The 20845-nt window shown below is 37.1% G+C and overlaps 1 long non-coding RNA gene across 8 annotated transcripts in view; it reads right to left on the minus strand.

Moving 5' to 3' along the window:
* LOC141551936 (uncharacterized) overlaps nucleotides 1-20845 on the minus strand; it is a 484713-nt gene that overhangs the window by 425942 nt on the left and 37926 nt on the right. The gene's annotated exons all lie outside the window — the stretch shown is intronic.

Raw genomic sequence — 20845 nt, forward strand, 5'->3', positions numbered from 1 at the left:
GCCACTTTATGAACCACATTCCACACCCAGTCACCAATTTACTAACCACTCTCAGGTACTGGTCACTACCCATTAGCTCTCCCAACCATCCTGTCTATTCCTGTGAAGTACCCTAGCTGGATCCACCACGCTCATGGGTCAAGCACATGATGGCCTGTCTCTACATATTTTTAAAGCCTTTTCATCTGAAAAGGTTTTAGGTTAAGGAAACTTGCCTTCTTGGGATTTAACTGTGGCCAAATTCACTTTATGATGATGATGATCTCATTGACATAAATGTGGTCAGTCTCTCTCTCTTTTTTTTTATTTTATCAATTTTAGAAACGCCAATTCATTGTTGGTGGAGTTGTGAACCATTCTGGACAGCAATTTGGAACTATCCAAAGGGTAATCAAACTCTGCATGCCCTTTGATCCAGCAATACCTACTAGGTAATACACTACTAGGTCTGTATCTCAAAGAGATCATTAAAAAGGCAAAAGGCCCCACATGTACAAAAATATTTCTAGCAGCTCTTTTCGTGGTGGCAAGGAATTGTAACCTGAGAGAATGCTTATCAATTGGAGAATGACTGAAGGAGTTGTGGTAAATGAATGTAATGGAAACCATTGTGCTATAAAAAATGACGAGGGACGCATTTTTTCCCTTTTGTTCTGATGATTGATGATTAATATGGAAATATATTTAAAGTGACTGTACGTCAAACCGCTTACTGTCTTGCGGAAGGAGAAAGTAACAGAGGGAAAGAAAAAAAAACATTTAAACTCTAAATCTTACTGAAATGTATGGTGAAAACTGTCTTTACATGTAATTATAAAAATAAAATACAACTGAGGAAAAAAAAAGAAAGAAATGATGAGCAGACAGATTTCAGAAAAACCTGGAAAGATTTATATGAACTGAAGATGAGTAAAGTACCAGAACTACACAGTAATGGCAACATTGCACAGTGATCAATGATAAACTTAGTTCTTTTCAACAGTACAATGATCCGGGACAATTCCAAAAGACTTATGATGAAAAATATTATCCATATCCAGAGAAACAACTATGAATCAGATTGAAGTGTACTATTTCCCTTTTTTTTTCTTTCTCATGGTTTTCCCTTTTGTTATGATTCTTCTTTCATAACATGATTAACATGGAAATATGTTTAACATCACTGTACATGTATAACATTTATCAGATTGCTTACTGTCTTAAGGAGGGGGACGAGAGGGAGGGAGAAAAATTGGAACTCAAAATCTTATAAAAATGAATGTTGAAAGCTATCTTTATGTGTAATTAGAAAAAATAAAATACTATCTACAAAAAATGTAAAGCTCCACATTCATATCAAAACAACGACAACAAAAAGAAAGGTAAAAATCAAGTGGGTTTGGCAAATAATGAAGCGACAGTCTTTCTGTCTTTCCATGATAGATACAGCTCCGCTAATAGCCTACTTTGTTATGGAGGCAGCAGGACAAAACAATCCCAAGATGACTAGAATTATGCAATATGGTAGAGTGGACACAGAGAAGGGTTTAAGTTTGGAAGACCTCAGTTTAAATACCAACTCTACCATGTAACTCTAGGGATGTCGGTCAACCACTCTGATCTTGTCTTCTCAGTAGCATGATTATATTACTGACAATGCATGTTCCATATGTTTCATAGGGTGGGAAGTTCAAATAGGATCACAGGCTGACAGAGCAAGAGCTGAAAGGGAGAATCCTCTTCAGCTAGGGGGAAAGGCTAAGCAAAATATCTAAAATGAAGTAGAGATAGACCCTCCAGATAAGGAAGGAAATGTACTGTATTTTTATTTTTATTTACAAATTTTAAAAATCCCTCATTTCATGATGTAGTCTGATGGACCGGACCCTCTTCGACAATGAGATGAACCAAATCAGTTCCAATAAAGCAGTAATGAATTAAACCAGCTACACCCAGCAAAGGAACTCTGGGAGATGACTATGAACCACTACATAGAATTCCCAATCCCTCTATTTTTGTATACCTGCATTTTGGATTTTCTTCATAGGCTATTTGTATACTATTTCAAAGTCCAATTCTTTTTGAACAGCAAAACAACTGTTTGGACATATATATATATATATTTATATATATATACATATATGTATATATATGTATATATAGATAGATAGATATAGATATAGATATATATAGATATTGTATTTAACTTATACTTTAACATATTTAACATGTATTGGTCAACCTGCCATCTGGGGGGGGGGAGAAGGAGGGGAAAAATAGAACAAAAGGTTTGGCAATTATCAATGCTGTAATACCCATGCATAGATCTGGTAAATAAAAAACTATAATAAAAAATAAAATATTTTAAAAAATAAATTTATACTAGCCTAAAAAAAAATCCCTCATTTCTACATGGGTTAACCCCTACAAAAATGAATATCCGTGGCTAAAAACTGATTCAATATACTATTTTTTCATGATACATATTCTCCAAAAAATCTTTTCTAATTTCAGCAAGATCATTTTTATAGGAGAAAGAAAGAATAAGATGATGTGTTTCAGGATGAATTATGTTAGTCTAAGGCTTCATATCGTTAGTAACATTATACATAAATAATAATCCAACTTTCTTCATTTCACAAAAGAGCAAACTGAGGCCCAGGTGGGTCAAATGAGATAATGGGATATATGGATATAAAATGCTTTTCAAGCTTTAAAGCATTACCTAGGGTGTTCCAAAAGTTTTAATGATTTGAACTTTCTCTAAGACCTCTGGGATCCTCAAATTTAGGATAGTTTGTTGTTGGTATTGTTAATGTTTTTCTGTTATTGTCAGAATTTTGCCTTTGACTTTATTTTTTCAAATAAACATCTCACTGATGCTTTTTTTTTTCTTCACATTACTGGCTTCACTTCTCAACGTGTCCCTGACTTCTTCCTTAATAAATCACTACCTTGTAACAAAAACACAATTCTTAAACCCACTAATCTATTTATCCATTTCCAGTATTAGGTAATAAGTTCCTTGAATGCACAGATTGTTTCTTTTATCTTTTTATATTCCCTGTAACCAACATACAGCAGGCACTTAACTTTTTGGATGATTAAACTAACATCATGACCGATTCCACACTTATGGTCCAACCACCTTTTGAGAAAGGAGGAAGGCATACTCTCAGTCCTCCAAAGTCATTACATTGATCTGAGCTTTAATCACTTTCAATGTTGCTTTTCTTTCTAGTATTATGGTCTCTCCTGTCCCCTTGAAAAAAAATTCCCAAAGGGTTCGACTGGAAGATTCTGATTGAATGCAGCTTCAAATATTATCTGTCACCAAGATTTACACAGTTACTGAAGTGAAGTATAGTCCCAAGCTAATATTTGATGCATTTATCTGGGGACCAGCCCCTGCCTCAATAATGGAATATATCTGAAGTGAAGCTATTCCAATCTAGTGAAACATGTCATAAAATTCTCATCCATTCCCTGCAAAAAAAAAAAAAAAAATGGAAATGTCCTGTCTTGACTAGGGGGAAAAGATCTAAGCGATATATCTAAAATGAAATAAAGTAGACCCTCCAGATAAGGAAGGTAATGTATAGTATTTTTATTTACAAAATTGAAAAATCCCTCATTTCTATATAGGTTATCACTTACAAAGACGAATGTCAGTGGCTGAAAACTGATTCAATACACTATTTTTTCATAATACATATTCTCCAAAAATCTTTTCTAATTTCAGCAAGATCATTTTTATGGGGCAAAGAAGGGATAAGGTGACAAGTGCTTCAGGATGAATTATGTTAGTCTCAGGCTTCATATCATTAGCCATACTATACACAAATAATGATCTACTTTGGGAAATGCAAATGAGTAGCTTCATTTAATGGGGATTGCAGTCAGTAGCACTTTTCCATTTTCAATATTTTCACCAGGGAAACCAGCAATTTGAGTAGGAAGCCTGAGAGAATCTCAAATTTTCAACAGTGTAGATGAGTACTTTAATAAAGAAAAATGATTTTATTGAGTTAACTAGAATGAATGGCGCCCCAGTTCCCGCCCAAATAATCCAGCATAAAATAGGATTTATTCCTTATGCTGCCCCCTAGTGTGCAGGATGGAGAAATTGATAGCCAACCCAAACTACTCTATGTGAGGCAAGAGGTAGCATGATGTAGTAGAGAGCTGACTTCAGAGCCAGAAAGATGTGAGTTCAAGCCTCAGATCATATATCATTTATACAAATAAATGAATTGGAGAATCACCAGCATGGAGATGATAATTGGCGTTATGGAAACTAATGAAATCACCAATCAAAATACTATATAGAGAGAAGAAAAGAGTCCTGGTTAGTGTTGGTGACTTGAACGAAGATCCAGGAAAAGAGACCAAGAACATACCGTTGGACAAGCATGAAGACAACCAGGAAAGAGCAGAGTCACAAGAACGTGGGGAAAAGAGGATTAAGGAAAAGAGGGTGATTGGGATTGTCAAAAGCAGCAGAGAGATCAAGAAGGTTAAAAACTGAGGAAAAGGCCATTTAGCTTCTTAACAGAACACAAGTTGAAGGAAATGTTTTCAGAGAAAACAATATATGAGCTGATACAAAGTAAAGTGAGTGCAACCTGGAGAGCAATTATATAATAACAAGATCGTAAAGTCAAACAGCTTTGAAAGACTTAGTAGTTCTGATAAGCAATTACAATTCTAGAGGACTCATGATGGAACAAGCTACCTGCTAATTCAGTCAGAACTAATGGACTCAGAATAGCGCTTAAGGTTTGGGGGCAATGAAGGAATTGGGTTTAGGGGGGTTGTTTTTCTTGCTTTATCAATGGGTACAGAAGAAAGGTGTAGAGAGAATTCAGAACTAAAGACAAAAGTGGATTTTTTTCATGAAAGAGGTCATTGGAAACTTTGGCAGTTTCATTTTTGTATTTGTGTCACCAGTACCTTGCACACGACAAGGGTTTCATATATTATTTACTGAATCAAATAAAAGCAACAACATGGAACAGCAGAGAAAGCACTGAATTTGGCATCAGAGGGCCTAGTTCCAATTCACCACTCTGTACTTAATTCACTGTATTACCTTGGGAAAAACACTTAATGTTTCTTGACCCCAATTTCCTTATCAGGAAAGATGAAGGACTTGGATCATATCACTCCAAGTTTCCTTCCTGTTTTCAGCTAAGTTTCTATGATCATTAGGGATGAAAAGAAAAACAATTAAATGAGCAAAAAATGTTTTGAATCAAATTTCTCAGATGCTGGTTTGACAACTAAAATACAAAAATAATTAGCAGATACAAACTATATCTCTGTATCTATTGTTTACATATATACTACAAAGAGATGTTTGTGTGCCTGTGTATATATACACATATACATATACATGTGCATACATATACATACATATGACCAAAAGCCATTCCTCAATAAGTGGCCAAAGGAAATGAACAGTTCCACAAAAAAAGATTATAAATTATAGTCATATGAAAAAATGTTCCAAATCACTAATAATAAGAGTACAAACCAAAATCACCCTGAAGTTTGTCCTCATACTCTGAAAATTGGAAAGATAACAAAAATCTGGCAATCAATGTTGGAGGGGTTATGGGAAGATAGGCACATATGGGAAGACAGAGCATTATTGCTAGAGTTACAAACATCTATTCATTTTAGAAAGCAATCTGGAATCATACAAATAAGGTGACTAAGATGTCCATACTTGTCAATACAGAGATTTCATTATGAGGCCCCAAGGAGGCCCCTGAAAGCGGCACTTTTTGCAATAGCAAACAATTAGAAATATAGTAGGAGCTTATCAACTGAGAAACATTTAAACAATTTGCGGTTCATGAATGTAATAGAATTTTATTATCCTGTATGAAATGATGTACCCAGAGAAATATGGAAAGATCTATCTGAATTGTTGCAGAATGAAACTGAGAAAATCATATATATAGCAATAGCAATAATGTTAATGAAAGAACCACCAAAAATGTTTTAAATGAATGTTGCAAAATTACAAAGGACAAGTATAATTCAAAAGAATAGATATGTGCCGCTAAATGGCACAGGGAATAGAGCACCAGCCTGAAGTCAGTTCAAATCTGATCTTAGACACTTAACAATTCCTAGCTGTGTGATCCTGGTCAAGTCACTTAACTCCCCTCCAAAAATAAAGAATAGATATGAGTAGATACTGCCATTTCTCTGGGTGAAGTCCATAAATATTGTACATTTTATGTGTGTATACATACATACACACAAATATACATATGCATTTCTGTATACATATATGTACTATATATGTTTATAAATACACACACACACATATATATGTGTGTGTGTGTGTGTGTGTGTGTGTGTATGTGGTTTTGTGTATATGTACACAGCTTTGTTAAGTGCCTATTATGTGCCAAGCATTATGCTAAGCAAAACGAAAAGATAGCTCCTGCCCTCCAGGACAATTTAGTAGATATTTTTGAGACTTTTTTGATACACTGATCTGTTATTCTCTCTCTCTCTCTCTCTCTCTCTCTCTCTTCTCTCTCTCTCTCTCTCTCTCTCTCTCTCTCTCTCTCTCTCTCTCTCTCTCTCTCTCTCTCTCTCTCTGTTGTTCTCTCTGTATGTGTCTGTGTCTGTGTCTCTGACTCTGTCTCTCTCAGTCTCTGGGCTTCTCTCCTTCAGAATTAGTTACTTAACATGGGATAGTTCTCTAAATGGGAAATATGGGATACTGGGAAAAATTGTGGCAGAAAAAAAATCAATAAAAACTTATTTAAAAAAGAACTCTACAACCAACTTTTAGATGAAAAAATATCCCTGTCCCATCAGAAAATTCTTTAAGTTACATGAGATTCTGACACTCTTCCTCCCTCCATTCTAGTTTAATAACAAATTTAATCCAACCCAATGAACATTTAGTATATCCCTAATATGTCACAGGCACTGGGACCATAAGGAAGATAATGAAGAAGTCTTTCCCCTTGAGATATTGAGATTCCATCGGGGCGGGGGGGGGGGGTAAGCAGCATCAGCATAGATTTTTTTTTTCAAAAAGACTATATACAAAATAAATTTTTGGGGGGGGTTAATAAAAGTAGCTGGAGAGAGAGCATTAGTAACAGAGGAAATCTGAACAGGCTTCCTGTTGGAGGCTTTGAAGAAGCTCTGGACTTCAGGCAGCAAAGCTGTGAAGGGAGTTCATTCCAGGCATAGGGACGGCCTGTACAAAAACAGAGATGGAAGATTGAATGCCATTTACGGGGAACAGCAAGCAAGCCAGCTTGGCTGGAACACAGAGTGCAAAAAAGGAGAGTAATATGCAATAAGCCTGGAAAGGTGGGCTCGGGCCAAAGCGTGAAGGACTTGAAAAGCTAAACAGAACAAAAAAAAAAAAGTCTAGAATTTATCCTGGAGTCAAGGGAGTGTCACTAGAGTTTACTGAGCAGGAGGTTGACATGGTCAGACTCGGTTTTTGACAGCTGTGTGAAAGATGGACTGTTGTTCATCAAGGTAGGAGAAGAATAAAATGGAAGCTCCCCAATTCTGTGCTAAGGAAACAAATACATCGAGTCCTCAAAATTATCTCTGCCAAAATACTGGCTTCCTCTACTGCAGAAAGCCTATGCTAATTAGCTTGCCGACATTAATAAAACAGAGCTTGACTGTTAGTAATGGGAAACATCCTACCAACCCTCCCCCTACACACACACCCTCTGAAATATGAAAGGGCTAGACTTCTATTTTTTTCTTAAAAAAAAAAAAGTCTCTCAACAGTTTTATTTTAGAAAACATCCTGAAACTATATGTTTTCTTTGTTGGCTTTCATTTCTATTGTGCAGCCAAATTTTGCTTAGGAAAGAATATAAATAATGGATGTAAACGTGACCTCAAGACACAGTGACACATTCCAAGAGCGGCTTCTGCCGTGAAATAGTTTGTTCGAAGCCATCTGGTACCTGATTTCTCTGGCAGGATGACACAATAACTTTAAAACCTAAGTTCTGTCTCCAGTAACAGCAAAAGCAGCTAAATGAAGGCCAGAAGAAAGGAAGGGCCCGAGAGCCAAATTCAAAGTCATATGATATGCAAGCCAGTCTGCAATATTCATGATGGGTGCATTAGAGAAATCTCGGTTATTGAGTCTGAGAAAAAGAATCTTAACTAGCAAATACTATGAAAGCTCATATTGTTATATTTAGACTTCTGGTGATTGGACTGTTCCGAGAGAACTCAGGAAGAATGGTACTTCAGTTAGGAATTTGTTAACAAGGCCAATTCTTGGTAGGGTGGATTTGAGACTTGGCCAACTTCTTAAGCTTTCAACTCTACTCACATTAACCTAAAAAAAAATCAAGGTTTGGGTTATTGTTGTTGTTGTTTAAAAAAATAATAATAATAAAAGATGCTAAAGTCATACTCAGAAGGTAGGAATAGAAATAACCACATGTCTCTGTCAATCTTTTAGGGAGTCTGGTCAGTTTCTCATCTTACTCCCGAGAAGATGTCAAGATCAATAGATAGCATATTGGATTTACAGTCAGAAAGATCTAAGTTCAATTCAAATGCTGCCATGTGACCCCAGACAAGTCCCAGAGCCTCAACTGTAAAATGGAGATAATAATACTGTGACAATCACCTCATAGGGCTGCAGTAGGACTCAAATGAGGTGATGTATGAAAAACATTTTACAAACTTGAAGGCAAAATAGAAATAAGTTGCAATTAATGATCGATAAATAATCAAATATAATTCTTTTTTAATATTCTTTTTTAAATTTGTTAAAGCTTTTTATTTTCAAAACATATGCATGGATAATTTTTCACCACTGACCCTTGCATAGCCTTGTGTTTCAGATTTTCCCCTCCTTCTACCCACTCCCTCCCCTAGATGGCAAGCAATCCAATATATGTTATACATGTTAAAATATATGTTAAATAAAATATGTATAAACATATTTATATAGTTCTCTTGCTACACAATCAAATATAATTCTATCAGATGGGAAAGTTACTGTTGGAAATTCTATTTAGTTATATCATTACTGCAGGGATCCCATCTCAAAATTTTGACACATGTAAGTTTTCTTACTATAAATAAATATAGTGAAGCCCAAGGCTATCTCCCCAACAGGTATCATGGTGCCTGTTGTTGTGGGACTCAAAGAGAAAAGGAATAGATCTTTCTCATCTGTTCTTTGCTACTTTTCTTCAAGGGAGACATTAATTCCTGCAAGGAAATGAAAGGGGCCAGATGTCATTGTGTTCTCCTCAAAGAGAGGGGTTACTGTTCCTTTAAATACTGATTGACAAGAGGATGTGATCAGTTTCAGTCAAATTTCTAATCTTTGTTTCTTTATTGGGGGAAGAAGGATTCCAAGTTTTATATCCAAGGATTGACCCTTTCCCACCAAATACCAGTTCCACAATGAACACACATAACAATTATAAAAGGAGCCCATTTATTCAAATCAAATAGCTAAGGAGAAACCAGAGAAAGTATACATAGGAGAATACAGAGCAACCAATACAGAATGAAGGCGCCGTCAGATTGGAAGCGACAAACAGACTTCAACTCAACCAAGAAAGAAAGAGTTTCAAATCCCACCCAAGGAGAAATTTCCCAAAGTCCCTCTTGTACCAATTTAGGAACAGGGACACATAGAGACTCCTGGCTCCTCTCATATCTCATCAGGCTTTTTCTTCTTCATTTGAGATGGGCTTGACCTCTTTCATTTTCCCTCTCAAAGATGGAAGCCAGAAGTTCCCTGGCACTCTAATATTCTTGAAGGAACTTAGAGATCTCTTGCTCTTGTCTATTCTGCCTAGAGTCTCATGCAGGGCAGGGCCTTCATCTTCACCAATGCCTCTGCCCACTGGATTTGGGACAGTGGTTACATTCATTAGGGTATATTTTCATATTCTTTGTATAGACCTTCACAGGGAGGTAAATTGGAAAGATTTAGAATCAGAGTACCTTGATTCCAATCCCATATCTATTACTGACTGCTTATGTGGCACTGAACAGGTTTATTCCCTGTGTGTATGTGTCTCTCTGTCTCTGTGTGTCTTTCAGTCTCTATCTCTCTCAGTCTCACTTTTTCTCTGTGTGACTCTGTCTGTCTCTATCTCTCTGTATCTGTCTCTCTGTCTTTCTCTCTGTCTTTGTCTCTCTGTGTGTCTCTCTATTCTTTGTGATTCTCTGTCTTTGTCTCTCCATCTCTCTGTGTCTATCTATCTCTGCCTTTGTCTGTCTCTGGTTGTTTCTCTATTTTTCTCTCTTTCTTTGTGTGTCTCAATGTATGTGTGTATGTGGATGTCTGTCTCTGTCTCTATCTTTGTCTTTGTGTCTCTCTCGCTATATATATATTTTTCCCTCCCTCCCTCTCCTCCTATCTCTCCTCTCTTTCCCTCTCCCCCTCTCTCTTTCCCCCCTCCCTCCCTCCCTCCCTCTCTCTCTCTCTCTCTCTCTCTCTCTCTCTCTCTCTCTCTCTCTCTCTCTCTCTCTCTCTCTCTCTCTCTCTCTCTCCCTCCCTCCCTCCTCCCTCTCTCTCATATTTCCTCATCTGTAAAATGAGAGGTACAGTTCACTTGGCTTCAAAGGTCCCTCACACTATAATGCTCTGGTGATCTCCCAAGACTTTCATTTAATTCCTGGATTCCATTCACTCATGGATGTATTGGGGGGGGAGCAGGTTTGAGGTTAAATATCACTTCCCCAAGGCCAGCAGGTTTCATTGCCATTCCAAGTTACTAGAAGGGTGGCTTATATGGGTTTTTTCTTTCAAAGAGAGGAAGAAATGCCCAGATAAGAGCACAGGACAGCTGCCATGGAATTAGGAGCAGCACAGTAGCTCTATGCCCAGCAGTGCCGCCCAACCCTTTCAGAACTCAAAAGCCAAGTCTGCAGGACCAAGTCAGACGACTAAGATAATCTCTCTGCGTCAGCATGAAGAGACTTGTGCTTTGATAAAAATAATCGCGCTCACTCAATGATTCAAATTTACTATCTTACGTAGGTAGCATAAAATGATTATGGGACACACAAGTATCAGTATGTTATATAAATATATACATAATGTCCTCTGATCGTAGTCATCTCTTTCACAAGGTAAACAGGGGCATCGTTGAGGAATAAAGCTGATAACATTGTCTCACTTATAATCAAGCTTTTTATTCACCAAAATTTCAAATGAAAAAAACAAACTTTTATATGAATTGCTTTTCTGGAACTAATATACTCTGACTAAAAACACTTCATTTCAAAAATAAAAAATTATATATATATATATGTGTGTGTGTGTGTGTGTGTGAATGTGTGTATGCATATATATATGTATATATATACATATATATATGCAGTATATGTGGGATTTTTAAAAGTAGTTCAATAAAATGACATGGGCTGACATCAGTCATGTTCCTCATTCTCTATTCTCTAATCTAGGATTTAAAAAACAAAACCAAAATGTTCTCCACATCACTGATAGTCCAATTGTTGTACTAAAGTTGCCAATGATCACCTTTAAGTGTTTCTTCTCCTGCCTCCATGCTTTTATATAAGCTGCTTAGATTACCCTCACTTTTCAACTCTGCCCCTTGGAATACCCAATTTCTTTCAAAACCCAGCTCCTGTGCTACTTCTTGATGACTACTGCCCTGATCTTCCCACCCAATAGCACCACTCAGGCCTTGGAAATCATCATATATTCATTCCATACGTAGCGTATGGTGATGGTAGGTATGTGCAGGTGTATGCATATATATTCATATTTTTTCCCCAATGAATAAGCTCCTTGAAGGCAAATACTGCTTGCTCTCAATTTCTGTTTACCCAAATAATTGCTGATTGATTCATTAATTGGTATCCATTTAATAAATACATGTCCAGGCACAGCTTGTGGGGGATGAAATACGGAAGCAAAAAGATAAAATAACAATTGCTTTACTTCTCAAGACTTCAATGTCCTTCTCTAGAAAATGAAGAAACTAGATTAAATCATCTCAGATGTATTTAAAACTTGGAAACACATGTTTCTATTAATATTAAATGTATCCCCTGAACTTATTACAATTCAAAACTCAGCTTTGAATTCTTAAAACATTATGTGCCATCTATCTTTCTCTGCTTAATGATTAGAATTGACCACCATTTGCTACCTGTTGCAAAGTTAAATCTTATTTTATGGTGAAATGGCTGCTCTCATTAAAGAGGTAGAGGGATGTAACAGAAAACGGATTATTTGTAGTTAAAGTGTCAGTTTCAGTGATGATGACGATAGCCATTTCTGGTTCACAGTTTGCAGATGCTTTATATTAACTATCTCAATTGCATCAATGCTGTGAGGAAGTTGCTAATATATAACTAATTCAATTTTCTAAGTGAGGAAACTGAGGTCCAGAGAGTTTTAATGATTTTGCATGGGTCACTCAGTTTACAACTCAAGGTACATCCTGAAACCAGGCTTTCCTCACCCCAAAATTTGCTTTCTGGTCCTATACCAAGCTAGTGTTTCTTTTTCTTTTCTTCATTTCTGTATCTCTCTTTCTTTCTTTCTCTCTCTCTCTCTCTCTCTCTCTCTCTCTCTCTCTCTCTCTCTCTCTCTCTCTCTCTCTCTCTCTCTTCATTCTCTTTCCCCTTTCTCTTTTTCTTCTATACTCTCTCCTCCACTCTTCTCCTTTTTCTTTGCTTTCTATTTTCTCCTCCATTTTCTCCTTTTTTCTCTTCTCTCTCTTCTCTCTTTTCTTTCCTTCATTGTCCTCTCTGCTCTTCTTTCTCCCTTCCTCCTCTCCCTTTTACTTCCTATATTTTCTCTCTTTCATTCTATTATTTTTTCTCTTATCTTCTTTCTATTATCTCTCCTCTTTTCTCCCTCTTCCATTTACTATTTCTCTTTTCTATTTTTCAGGGTTTTTTACTAGTTGATCTTTTACCCTATAACTCAGTTAATATGGTTGTTCTTCAAAGCTCTAGATTTAAAGACCTAGATTGGAATAATAGAACTTATTACAAGGAAAAGGAGGAAATGACAGAGAAGAAGAGAAAAAGAAACTAGAAGAAGAGATAATGAGAAAGAAAAGAGAGAAAGGAGAAGGGGGAAAGGGAAAAAAGAAAGACTAGCTTGGTATGGTACCACAAAGCAAACTTTGGAGTGAGAATTCAGGACCTACCTTGAAGTGAAAACTATATGACTCATGACAAAATCATTAAAACTCTCTGGGGTTCCATTTCCTCACTTAAAAAACTGGCATAATTAAATCCACTTCCATAAAAGAAGAGGAAAGATACTCCCTCTATATTCAGGAGAGGAAGGTACTATGATCACCTGTTTATTAGTAGCAGAGTGGCCTTGATAGTCAAACAAAATCAATTTCCTGGAAAAAAAAATCCAAAACTACAAGACTGAAGTTTAAATGGCTCAATGCCTTTTGAAGATCTAAGTGGATGCTGGACATTAAGCAGTGGAAACATTTTGAATTAGGAGGAGATGAGGAGAAAGAACCAGGTAGTCCAGTTCTCAGTTTCATTTTTTGTTTTCATAATTTCACATTTGCTATTTTGGAAAGGAAAAGGCTACAATAGAAGAGTGTAGGAGATGTTTCTCCCTGTGTAGGTGACGTTCCTCCCTGTGTAGGCGTTCATCTCTGAGGATGTAGCTGAATGTTGTAACTTTAATCAGATACCTAATCAGATGTATATATGTTTTCTAATGAATCTCATCATTCAGAAAGCCCAACTGGAGATTTCTGGGAAACTTACACTGTTAATGCTACTGTTAAAATAATTACTGATAGAGGAATTAGGTATAGAGTAATCAAGATAAGGCTAGGTAGCTTTACTATATTGCTTTCAGCAAATCAGAAGTGAATTAATTTATCACCTTCATGGGCTGCCATGTTTTAAAGCATCATCTTAATGAAGTAGCATTCCATGTCTATTTGAGTTGAGTGATGTTCTATAAAAATTAAAATAAAAAAGGCACTTCTGCTGCTACTTCTATGACCTTGAGCAAGTGGTCCCTTGGAGCCTCAATTCCTAGAGGCAGCTAGTGATGCAGGGAATAGGATATAGAACTGGAATCAGGAAGAGCTGAGTTCAAATGTAGCCTTCATTACTACTAGCTATATAACCCTGGGCAAGGTACTTAACTTCTGTTTGCCTCAGTTTCCACAACTGTAAAACAGGAATAATAATAGAACCTACCCCCACAAGATTGTTGTGAGGATCAAAGGAAATAATTTTTGCAGAGTAGGTAGCACAGTACCCAAAACACAGTAGATACTTAAAATAGGTTTTTCTTCTTCCTGATCTCTAAAATGAGGAAGATAGAACAGATGACTTATGAAGTTCTTTCTAGCCTTAAATTTTGATCCTCCGTTCTCTTCCCTGGTGATCTTATTTATCAATGTACCTTAATAATACCTACATTAAAGTGACTCCCAGATCTCTATGTAGTTTGTGAATCAGGTGAATATCCATATTTTAGCAGCTCACACCTTCTACACAGAACATGTGGATATCTACTATTTCTTGAGGTTGACTTGCTCAATCTAATGGGCTCTAAACATTGAAAGTCTTAAATTCCCACAGAAAGATCATACCACATGAGACTATATTCAAACTTTTTTTAATGTCCTAAGGAGATAACACCATTATGGGAAATATACTCATCCTACTCACCATATAGATGATGAAACCCAACCAATGTGTTTCCATTTGCACAACAGTGATACATCTAGATCTTAAATTCAATCATTAAATCTGACAAAAAATTATAATAATAACCCTTGGAGTCATGGATAAATTATAGCAAATGCAGGCATAATAAATATATTATAATATATAACATAAACCTGGATTATACAATATACTCAGTATCTATGGAGGAGATTAGGTACACAGAGAAACCTAGAAAGGAGAACATAAGTAAAGAAAACTAAAATGCCCAGGGCAATTCACAACTCTAGTGCTATAAAATTTGCTGATCTTTTTATACCTTAGGAATTGTCCATAAAAGTTCCTTGATTAATGTTGACTAGATGCTTCCAAAGCTAAGCTGAGTTGATCTATTTCGAGCTTCGAGCTTGACGAACATATCCATAGGCAGCATGCTTCTTCCATACTAGCTAATCTACTCATACCTTCTCTAATTCTGTTTCCAAGTTGTTCTGTCCAGCTGGACTTACTCATCAGCAAAAGTTGTAGTATCCATCACTTTCAGCTTCACACTTAATTGATGAAATTCTGAAATGTGTCCTTTTACCTCTATTATCTTTCTGTATTCAGACTCAGAAACTTCTTTATGAATGACCTTCCTTGGCTTATACTTAATGACAATATTCTCATATTCTATTCAGGATCAAATAAATGACTTTTCACTGATTATTAAAGTAAAATGTTCTCTAAATCTTTATATCCAAATAAATAAACCACACTGCATTCTCCATTTACTTCAGTATTCTACATCTTGTCACATTCAAATGAGCAAATACTGACTCAGAATTCTCAAGTCAAACTTAAATTCATTAACTGCTTCTCTTAGAATATTGAATAGATCTATCCCCTCAGATAAGTGAACTGTAAAAGCAGGCAATTTGGTAATTGATTTTCCTAGCTGCAGACTTATGCCTCTGTCAAAAGAAGTATAATGGGCCACTTTCTTATTTACATCTTAATCCAAAGTCTGACTCCTTTTAGTCCTGAATCTGCAATTTTTAAAAATGTATCCCAAACTTAAAATGTTCAAAATGCTGTCTCTCCTTCTAATCGTGATAATCCTATCAACTCTACTATTTCTATTAATGTTATATCATCACTCCTAGTCACCCAGAATCATCTAACAAACACACAACCTTCTACTTAGTTAACCTTCTTAAATTTTGGATTCTCTTAACTTCGTCCTCTTTTTCTCTCCTCCTTTGTCCAAGTCTCAGAGAAAGCTTGCTTCTTCTCTTTTTCAGCTTCAATTTTTATCTCCTTATATCTCCTTTAAAAGCTTCCTCCTCGAATTATTCCTATCTCAATTGTCTAGTTTTCCATAAGTACACAGTCACTAGCTCCTTACATCCTACTTATAAAATGCTAAGAATTCCTCCATCCTGAAGAAAAAACAAAAGAATCCTTCATTTGAATCAATCCCTACAAAGCTATAATCCAATATTTCTATGCTGATTCATAACCAAACTTCAGAAAAAATTACCTATATGTATAGTCTCCACAATCTCACTCCTCCTTATTCAGCAACCTTTTGAAACCTAAATAATAAATTCAAGCTGTTTTTTCAAATGTTACCAAATGATCTCTTAATTGCCAAATTAAATGACCTTTTCTGAAATTTGTCCTAAACATTGTCATTACTGCTTGCTCTAAAGTACTTGAAACTAATTGTCTTTCCCTACTAGTTATCCTCTCCTCTCAGCATTTTTATGGCAGATTCTATCTTGGTTTTCCTCCAACTTGTCTGGCCACTATTTAGTATCCTTTGCTTGTGTCTCCTCCTCTGTGTGAATTTAGCCCACAGCTCTTTTTTGGGTCTTGTTCTCTCTTTTTATTAGGAGCTTTTATTTTGGGACTTATAACACCCAAGGGATCTATGAATAAATTTCAGAAAATCCAAACACTTAGATGGGAGAAATTGACCTTTTTAAAAACTGATTTGGTTAAAATTTAGCATTTTACAAAAATAATTTTAAAATATTCTGAGGAGTCAGTATGTTACAATGGATTCCAAAAATGTATGCAGAGGATCCATGACAAATTAAAGGCTAGACCCTACATTGCACATCATTTCTTTCAGGAAGCTCCCCAGCTGAGTTCAACTATCATCTCACAGTTCTATACATCCAGCCTCTGTCTTTTCCTTGGATTTCAGTTTCGGGCTATTAAGTGTCTAACATCTTCAAGTAGATATCATGTAGGCAATATCTCAAACTCAACATGCCTCAAACAGAATTCATTATCTGCCCTCTATCTCTCAGTTTCCAAAGAAGTTACCATCAACAGAATCAGTTACATCCAGAAAAGGAATACTGGGAAATGAGTGTAAACTGAGATCATTGTTTTTTTTGTTTTTTGTTTTTTGTTTTTTGTTTTTTGTTTTGTTTTGTTTTGTTTCTCTTCCAAGATTATTTTTACCTTGCAAATACAATCCTTCCTTTGCAACAACAACAACAAAATTCGGTTCTGCACATATATATATTGTACCTAGGATATACTATAAGATATTTAATATGTATGGGAATGCCTGCCATCTAGGGGAGGAGGTGGAGGGAAGGAGGGGAAAAATTTGGAACAGAAGGGAGTACAAGGGATAATGTTGTTAAAAAAAAAAAAAAAAAAAAAAAAAAAAAAAAAGAATTTACCTATGCATATGTACTGTCAAAGAAAATGTTATAATTATAAAAATTAATAAAAAAAGAAAAAAAAAAGTTACCATCAGTTACCATCAGCCTTCTTGTCACCCAAGTCATTCTTTCCATTTCTCTTACCTCTCCTTAAGTTAACAAGTCTTGCTCCATTCTAACTCATAATATCTTTGGTATCTTCTTCTCTTCACTTGCCCACATCTACTACTCTCCCCCAAGCTCCCATCATTTATCATCAGCACTACTCTAATAACCATCTACATCTTTAGGCTCTCAGGGACTCAATTGATCTATCCTACCTTCCCAGACCTATTGCACATGTCTCCTTTGTGCACAAATTGGCCTAATTTCTGCTCCCCATATGCCACATTTCATCTCCCACCTCTAAGCCTTTGCATGAGCAGAATAGCATGCTAGGCATTCAGTCTCACTTCACACTTCCAGCTCCTAAGATCTTTAGCTTTCTTCAAAGTACAACTCCAGAGGCACCTCCTACAGGAAACCTGACCCAATAATGGCTCTGTATCCCCAATCTCTTACTTTGTATCAACGTCCTATCCATTTTACGGTTCTTTTTGTGGATTCCTGTTGTTTTCCCTGATAAGAATAGAAGCTCCCTGAAGAAAGGAATGTTTCATCTTTCATCTGTGTATTCCTACACTTAGCACAGTGCCTTGGCACTAGGAGATTAATAAATGCTCAATGAGTGAATACATGAAGCGTTGACTCTTCGACTTCTCGTCCTCTCCACATTCAGTCATTTGCTGGGGTTTATATTGAGGGCTATTTTGGCATCAGCCATTCCCTCCACTCTGCCATCTTAGCTCAGGCCTTCTTGACCTTCTGGTTTACAGTTAAGGTTTGCCTCTCTTCTGATCCTTTGCCAATCCATCCTTGACAGCTATCAAAAAACCTTCCTAATATGTATGAGCAGTCACACTCTCTCTCAAGAATTCTCAATAGTTCCCCATTGGCTTAGGAATGAAAGATGAGTGATTTAGCCTGGAATTTCAAGTCCTGCACAGCGCAGCTGTGACCTCCTGTTTCTTCCCTTCTGTATTTTCACTCTAGGCAAAACAGCCTCCTAACTGTACCCCATTATCAGTCTTCCCTCTCTGGCCTCCTGCTGACTCCCACACCTGGAATAGATTCTCCCCATGTCTCTGCTATTGAAATCCTTCTCTGCCAACAAAGTTCAGGTCAGATTCTGCCTCCTCCAGGAAGCCGTTTCTTTCCTCCCTCACGTTCAGATGAAAGTAATCTTCCCACCTTACCCAACTCCATCCCTTTCCTACATTTCCCATAGCACTGCCCTATACTTTATCACTTTCTACCTTCTAAAATTTTTAAAAGTAAAAAAAAAATAATAATAATTTTAATTAGGATTTTAAAAAAATAATATTTTATTTCCCTCCAATTACACGTAAAGCCATTTTTTTTTTAACATTCATTGGTTTAGAATTGAATTCCAAATTTTCTCCTTTCCTCTCTCCTTTATCCTTTCTCCCTTCCCAGAGAGGATGGCAAGTTGATACAGAATATACAAAAGCAATTGTGAAAAATGTATTTCCATATAAATGACATGTGAAAGACTAGGTCTCTCATTATTCCAGATCCTAAGCTCCCTGAGGGTAGGGAATCAAATTCATTTCAACTTCCTATCCCCAAAGGCTTGAATTTCACTGGGTAGGTACGTATTCCAGAGTGATAATGATGGACTCCTAACATTTGAGCTAAAATCCTGGCAGTCCTAACTGCTTCTGTAATCTCAGCCAATTAAATCTCAGTCCAGCTCTCACTTTTCCCCATCTGGAGAACAAGAGACTTGGACTAGACGGCCTCTGGGATGGATCCCTTCCACCTCTGGATCTAGGGATCCATGAAACCGCGTGACCCTCAACATTCTGGAGTCTCAGTTTCTTCATCTGTGGATATGAAAATGTCAAACCAGAGCTAACCAAGCTCAGAGTTTGCTTCCAGCCTTAAAATCTGGTGATTGTGAGATTAGCGATCATACTTTGTCCCCCTTTCTTACTTTCCAACTAGAATTTAGAGTTTACAGTGCACCTCCTTTAAGAACGCAAATAAAAGCAGACACAGCTTCCCAGAAAATAATTTGAAAGCTATTTTCTTCAATTAGTCTCAGATTACATCTGCCAGGGAACCGGGGTGGGTTTCAGGTCTTGTGCAAGACTCCTGTAAGGGACCCAGCTCTCCAAGCCTCCTGCCCCGGGAGACCCCACCGCAGAGGGCTGCAATTTCAGAACACACAGTGGGCATGCTAATGCAATGCTAATGTTGACACACCCTGAGGGCCAGATTTTTCAAAGGGCCCCAAACAGGCCTCCTGGGGCTGAGAGCCACAATGCCTTCAATTAGTTAATTGCTTGTACCTGAATTAGGCCTCCGACTCAAAAAGCCTTTTAAACCAGATACCCAGCTCCTTTTCCATCATCCTTGCTGCCCAAGGCCCCAGCTCTCCAGGTGACACTCCTCTGGGGGAATCCCTGAAACTGACCAACATTAGCAACGTTTAATCTACAGGGATTTTTTTTTTTTTAATGCCCCCAGATGATAAAGGTAAATATAAGATGTAGTCAATTTAAGTAGAAACAGTCCAGGGAGAGGATTCCTCTTTGAAGAAATGCCCACTGGCTGTTTTTCCCTTTAGTCTTTGCCGGAGACAGAGTTCGAGATTTCTATATCCCATTCCCTATCTTTGGCTGAAATCTAATCCTGTTTTGCAGGAGTTTGCCTCCTCGGCTCAGTTTGCTGGGCCAGTGGGGGTGAAAAGTTGCATTTTAACCGGAACTAGGGCACACTTAAACTCATTTGCATCATCTTGCTGGAGCTAAAGGCGGTCCCTGTTGACCGCCTCAAGCTCCCAGAAGCAATATCCACTTTCTCCTGTGATGGGTTAAGCATGTAATAAAAGATCATTATATTGGGGACGAGATTGCTGATTCTGGGATTCCTGGCCTCTCTGGAATGAAAATAAAAGCTTGCTCAGCACTGGCTGATGGGAGACTTCTGAAGCCTTGGATTTTCCTCTAGCCCCATGGAGGGGGCTGGGATGGACTTTCAAGAGGGGGAACAAAGGCAGGCAGTGGATGGCCTCTATGTCTTTGGTGTTCTGTCCCTATGGACTGACAAATGCAGAACAGGTTTCACAGGCAGTCAACATCTCTGGTTAGCAACAGAAAAGAAACCCAGCCATGGAGCAGGAATGTAAGATCACAGGCCTAGAGCTGGAAAGGATCAAGCAGACCATCTGGGGCTGGGACTGAGAGCCCGGGGAAATCTTGAAGGTCATCTGACAGATGAGCCATCTGAAAATCGCACAGGTAGCAAGACAGGGTCAGGATTTGAATCTAGGATTCTGGCTCCAGAGTCGTTTTTTTTTTTTTTTTTTTTTTTTTTTTTTTTTTTTTTTCCATTATAAATCAGTGCTTTTTCCCTAGTTCAATTTCCTCGTTTTGTAGATGTGGAAA

The sequence above is a fragment of the Sminthopsis crassicaudata genome, chromosome 1 (genome assembly GCF_048593235.1).
Source record: "Sminthopsis crassicaudata isolate SCR6 chromosome 1, ASM4859323v1, whole genome shotgun sequence".
Lineage (NCBI taxonomy): Eukaryota > Metazoa > Chordata > Mammalia > Dasyuromorphia > Dasyuridae > Sminthopsis > Sminthopsis crassicaudata.